We start from the raw sequence: 6,929 nt of genomic DNA, 5'->3' as shown, positions 1-6,929 counted from the left end.
TGTCAAAGTAAGAGGAACAATTGTGTAAGTACGTAATATTTTTTCACTCAAATCCTAATGAAACACTACTGGAGAACATTCCTTTGTTGCAAAACAGTTTATAAATTAAAGAAAATAATTACAGTGTGTTTAATATATTACAGTATATTATAAATAAATAAATAAAACAAATAATTCGGTAAATCTATTTAAAGTAAATGGAAAATAAGCAAACATGTTATTTACCAAGACCCTTCCGTCTGGCTCAGGGTGAGATGGAGGGGAGATAAAGCTATTTATAGCCCATCAGAAGTGGCCAGTACCCTAATGCACCATAAATAATTCATTGAACATTCATTTTTTGTACTTAGTATATTCAGTATATATATATATATATATATATATATATATATATATATATATATATATATATATATATATATATATATATATATATATATATATATATATATATATATATATATATATATATATATATATATATATATATATATATATATATATATATATATATATATATATTTGTGTAATAAATGTATGTAGTAAGTACATACTGGTAACCTTTTTCACTCAAATCCTAATGAAACACCACAATTAGAATACGGTGGTTGTTGTTGAACCACATGTTGTATAAATAGTCACACCACCGAGACGAGGGAACACTCCCACCACGCTTCAGTGACGTCACTAGTGTTTACACTACACCAGCGGGTATAATTTGATGACATTACTTGAAGTGAATTGGCCTTATTTTAAAAAATCAAGGATGGTTGGTAAAGGACTACTGAGTCAGTGGGTAAGTGTCACATTTGGGGTACTGGTCTTATACAGCAAATAGAGCTCAAAAGCTACTTTTTAAATGGAAATTTGGGGGGGGCGTCTTATGCACCCCGCCGCCTTATAGGCCGTGATATATATATATATATATATATATATATATATATATATATATATATATATATATATATATATATATATATATATATATATATACAACAAAATATATGCACAAAAAATAAATGTTAAATGAATTATTTATGGTGCATTAGGGTACTGGTCACTTTAGACACGAAGACGGGCTATAAATAGCCCATCTCCCCCTCTTCTTACAGCTGCCAATGGGAAGCGTCTTGGTAATTAAATTTGATGTTTATTTTCATTGTTAATTTATCATGTATCAAAGTAATATTACTAAAAATTGTGTAGGTAGTAGGCAGCTACCAAACAGGTAGATACTACCGCCTGGGAAGATATTGGAAGCATAATGTGTTGTCTAATGGTAGACCCTGCTGCCATATAGCATCACGAAAATTGTGACCAAGTCCCAGGTTCAGCACTGACCTGACTTTCTGCCTCATTTACACACAATTGCAGTTTGAATTGTTCCTCTAACTTTGACAACACAACATACATACAGTATATTATTTCTCACTTTTGATCTTTTTTTTACTTTTTGTATTTATTTATGGTTAGTTACTTAAAATAAGGCCAATTCACCTCAAGTAATGGCATCAAATGTTACCAGCTGGTGTAGTGTAAACACTAGTGACGTCACTTAAGCGTCTGTATTTAACTGTCAGTAGTTTCAAGAATTAATGCAGTCATTTACTGAATATTCCTTGTAAAAAAATAAATTTTAAATTAATTATTTATAGAAGTATTATTATCAGTAAATATACCGATATGCATTACTGACCACCTCCACGGCTAAAAATAGCCCAATCTCGCGGTCACTTTCCCTTTCTTGTCTCCTCACTGGCAAATGGGAGGGGTGTGTGATGATAGCTGTGTTTATTACAGGGGTATAATTCTCTTTTACGGTATGTTAGACAGGTTTATAATACATTTTTATTATTTTAATATACCGGTAATCTTAATTTGAATCCAGCTTGCCAAACGTAAGTTTCAGTATAAAATAATTACTGGTAGGACTTTGTGAGTGGCTTACGATGTTTCCATCACCACTCTGACACAGTAAACCACAATATTTAAGATGTAAGAATTTTATATTTGTTGCTTAAGACGACCCCCTAACTTTGGGCAGATTTTTTTAATGTTCAAATTTCGTCTTATAAGCCGAGATATACGGTAACTGAAATTTCGTTAACCGAGGCGTTCGTTAACCGAGGGACCACTGTAATAGTGTTTTATGATGTGTAGAAAAGACAGTCCAGAGTTAAGGTACCAGCAGAAATATTAAAACATTTGCTCATATCCTCCACTTGCATACATAATATACAAAGTGAATATTGTACTGTGTTAGTATTTACACCAAATATCCATTTTTAAAATAAAAAATAAAGACAAAATGTGGCTACATTCTGCAAACATCCACACATGGCTTCTGCATAAAATGAAGCTAAACACTACAAACAAATTAAAGAATATACTGTACTAACTTTTTCTGTGAATGTTTCTATTCTGTTGAGACTTGTATTAGTGTGGGTGTTGTGGGCGTTCTGCATCTTGTGAAGTAAGAGCTGATCTGAACGTAGCCCCCTGACAATAGTGCCGCTCCCAACTCGCACTCCGAGAGGTGTTCCCAAGTTGCCCTTGGTCTGCTGGGATTGATCATAAAAAGTCATAAACTAACAGTCAAACTCATAAATAAACTGCACTTTAAAAATGCACGAAAATTTGTTTTAAATATGCAAGAACATCCTTCAAATGCACAGTGAGTTTCGAAATGATCAATATGACCTGTGTTACCTACTGTAGGTAGGATTGTCAAAAATCTTTGCTTGTGGTGTCATATTGTTTCACACAGTGTGGGTGGATAATTTTCTTAGTGTGTGTACATGGGGTGAATCAGGGCAAACAGAACCTCAAGAGTGAGGAAATGATTGGGGAAAATGGTGTAATTAAAGTGTAGAAAATGTTGAGAAATGACAAAAACCATGAATATAAAGATGTATATAAAAACCCCACACTCTTATAACCACTCTTCACCAATTATTCTGACTAATGGGGAGATTACTTAACCCCATGAGTATAAGGGGGTCTATTTGTTGAATAAAATCATCTGATATTTGCTGAATAAAATCAGTTTTAGGACATAAATGTTCCAGATGCCAGAGAAAAGGCAGTAATGCGCAAGACAATGCACTTAAAGCTATTTCTTCAAACTAACCTTCATTCCTCCAGTAATGCCTCTGCGTTCATCAACAATATTGGCTCTGGCTTGAGACCTAGTGTTCTGCCGTGATACTGCTAAAGTCCTGCGTGCTTGCTGGATCTTTCTCCTCGCTAGTTTTTGTCTAAATGCAGTGTCTGTGCCCATCACCTGCTGGTATGTCTCCTGTGAGCAAAAGTATAGGTTTAAATAAAATATTAATACCTAATAACCTACTACAGCATTCTCATCTAGTTATGCAGTTTATGAAAACAAATGACAGATTGGGAGTCTTGCTCTAACCTGCATTATGCAAGAGCTGGGAAATTAATATTTAAGCTTTTTCACTAAAAAATACATGAATACACAAAACCAAATATCCATGCATTATTATACAGAATAACTACTACCAATAGACCAATTGAAAATTTGACAACCAAAGCATCACTGTATCTAATAGGAACAGGAATTCACTCTTGTCTACAACACAATGGTCAAATAACAAATCTAAACTTACCATGAATTGAGGAATTAAATATTTCATACAGAATTATGACACATAACAGGGGATAGAGTGGAGTACAAGAGCTGAGAGATGAATACGGAACATCTGGAGATTACCTGGTAGAAGTTAGAATAAAAACTAATGGTAAATTCAGGATAGAGATATCAAGGAAGTGATACATAGTGTTGTAGGGCAATGCAGAATTCCTACCATTAACTGCCACTCACCTTCACCCAGGGAAAAAAAATACTACTTCCTATAAACCACTGTTTTGTTGCAATCATAAAATATATAGCATTGTCTCATTTACTTTAGAAGTTACATAAATCATCAAGTATTGCATACAGATTCAGCAAGTTGCTGTTCACAGATAGATTACACTCTAACACATCTCAAATTCCTTATTACATGGTTGCCAAAATCATTTCATCTGATGAAGAAAACTTAATCAAATTGGATGATATAACACTGCCTTTGTAAGCTGTAACAGGAACCAAACAAACAGGTTCAGCCTGTTTTAAAAGGTGAAACCCAAGGCTCCTTTCAATTTCACCAGTTGGGAACTAAGCAGTACTGTACAAGGCCAAACCGAAATACTTAAATATTTGTCCACTAACTAGGAAATAACAATTAAAAACAAAGCCCAAAAATACAAGAGAAGTGCTCACCTGATGGTCACGGTTGAGGTGACTTGAGGAACCTCCTTGGTTATTGGGAATTCTTCCTCTTCCTCCTCTAGTACTGATGCCTCTCCCTCCTCTAGCATTTATACCTCTCCCTCCTCTAGCATTTATACCTCTCCCTCCTCTAGAGTTTATGCCTCTTCCTCCTCTGGTACTAATGCCTCTTTCTCCTCTGGTATTAATGCCTCTTCCTCCTCCTCTGGTACTAATGCCTCTTCCTCCTCCTCTGGTACTAATGCCTCTTCCTCTTCTGGTACTAATGCCTCTTCCTCCTCTGGTACTAATGCCTCTTCCTCCTCTGGTACTAATGCCTCTTCCTCCTCTAGTACCAACACCTCTTCCTCCTCGTGTATTAATACCTCTTCCTCCTCGTGCATTAATGCCTCTTCCTCTTCTACCTCTTCCTCTGGTGTTAATTCTTCCTCCTCCAGCTATGAGTGATCCTCTTCCACTTCCACGGGTTGCTGATCCACTTCTGTTTTGTCCCCGAAGTGTACCTGTGAGGGTGACTGGTCTAATGGGCCATATCTACAACAGACCTCAAACTAACTTAACAGAACTTAATGACTAAGATTGGAGTTCAGTTCTAATATGCCCTAAACCAAGTGAGCCCAAATCTTAACAGGTAGGAAAAGTGATACTCAAGGAAGTTATTATGTGAGAGGCTCATCTGATTTGCAACTTTCAATATACAGTAGAACCTCGCTAAATATACTGTATAAGCGCATATATGGGGCGAGGGGGGGAGATAACACTGCTTATCTGAACTGTTTAAAGAAAATAAGTTATGTTATGTTATTACTACACTTCAACAACTAAGGTCTTTTGTATAACAAGGTTATTAAAAGAATACATTACATCAACAATAAAAAAATATGAAACAGAACTCTCTGGGTTGAAAATCAGACACAAGTGTGGTTGTCAACCACTGTTGTCACCAAGATGATTGTTCTTTACTATAAAGTGTTATATGTACCCGGTAAGTAACCACAGAATTTGTCTTATGAATAGAGAAACTGTATACTGCACAGAACTATAAAGATAAAAATAAAAACTGTATACTGCACAGTACTATAAAGATAAAAATAAGAACTGTATACTGCACAATACTATAAAGATAAAAATAAGAACTGTATACAGGTTGACAACCCTTTATCCGAAAAGCTCTGAAAACCGGAAGTTTTTTTGTGGAGCAATTTTTTTTTTTTTTTTTGTAACAGCCCACCAGGGCACAGGTCACTGACCCACATCGGGACCTGGGGGGTGAAAATGTAATAGTAATAATAATTATAATAATAATAATACAGTAATAATAATAATTATTCATAGTAAATAAAAATTTTAATAAAAAATACACAAAAATAAAATAAGAATAACAATAATAATAATAACAATAATACTGTAATAATAAAATAATAATAATAATAATAATAATAATAATATTAATAATAAAAATAAAGAAATACAAGAATGAAAAAAAGATCAAAAGTGAGAAACACGACCTAGACCTATGAATTATTATTATTATTATTATTATTATATTTTAGCCCCCAGGCCCCAATGTGGGTCAGTGACCTGTGCCCGGGTGGGCTGATCCCTGTATAAAAGAAAAAAAAAAAACCTAACCTAACCATTCTGAAAACCGAAAAATTCCAAAAACCGAAATGCATCTGGTCCCAAGGATTTCGGATAAGGGACGGTACTATAAAGATAAAAATAAGAACTGTATACTGCACAGTACTTAAAGATAAAAATAAGAACATATAAGTGTAGGAGTTTACTGTATGTGGAAGACGAATGTTTATCTGGGAGCAGCTGGCAAAGGGGTAGGGGGGTAGCATGGGTGGGTTGCTCCCTCCCCCTAACTCCCACAAGCTTCCTTAACACTTCTTTATGCAATTCCACCACAATTCTCATATAATTCAGGATCATTTGGTGCCAGGTTGATAAAATATTATCCTAAAAGAATCAACTTTCCTGAAAAAAGAATCCCACACTGAACACCATGACTCAGTTCATACTCATTTGTTTACAAAGAGCACACAACTGATTGGCTTACCACAATGTCTGTCTTCAACACTTAGTAAATTAGTACAGTTGTATATTTATCATAACTAAATAAATACTATTGCAGTGTATTTATCACCACTTAATAAATACTATTACAGGTTGTACCTCTCTAGTCCGGCAACCTCGGGACCTGACCGGTGCGGGACCATGGAAATTCACCCTTTTCCTGGATAGATAGTGACTTGTGCTTATGCTTGGAAGCACTAGCTCCACTTTCTCTGCATCAGGGTCTCTTTGAAGACATATTGAAGGGTTAAATGTCGTATAGTAGCTTCTCAAATTTCGCGAGTTTTTAATTCTTAACGTATTTTATTGGAACACACAAAAAAATAAATATAAAAAAATTTTGACGGCGGAAACTTGAATTTCGACGGGTTTGAACGGCCCGCCAACGTGCAGACGACGTGCATAATCGTGAAAACGGCGTCATTTCTCTTATGTACAAAAGATTCATTATTGTTTATTACTGAATGTCTTTTTTATTGAATTAATGTTTGTGTGCAAAATGAGCAATACAATTCATTAATAATACGTAGAATATTAAAACACACGAGGAAAT

At 34.7% G+C, this 6,929-nt stretch overlaps 1 long non-coding RNA gene across 1 annotated transcript; it reads right to left on the bottom strand.

The window, feature by feature from the left end:
* Positions 1–2,380: 2,380 nt before the first annotated feature.
* Positions 2,381–4,522, bottom strand: LOC121872088. Its single transcript, XR_006090022.1, has 3 exons — positions 4,286–4,522; positions 3,131–3,298; positions 2,381–2,561 (listed from the first exon to the last, which is right to left on the bottom strand). It is a non-coding gene; the product is annotated as an uncharacterized LOC121872088 (long non-coding RNA).
* Between the last annotated feature and the right edge of the window lie 2,407 nt (positions 4,523–6,929).

Source organism: Homarus americanus, unplaced genomic scaffold (assembly GCF_018991925.1).
Source record: "Homarus americanus isolate GMGI-L3 unplaced genomic scaffold, GMGI_Hamer_2.0 scaffold51476, whole genome shotgun sequence".
NCBI lineage: Eukaryota > Metazoa > Arthropoda > Malacostraca > Decapoda > Nephropidae > Homarus > Homarus americanus.
Note: the sequence above shows the minus strand (reverse complement) of the source record. Positions and strands in the feature narration are given on the sequence as shown.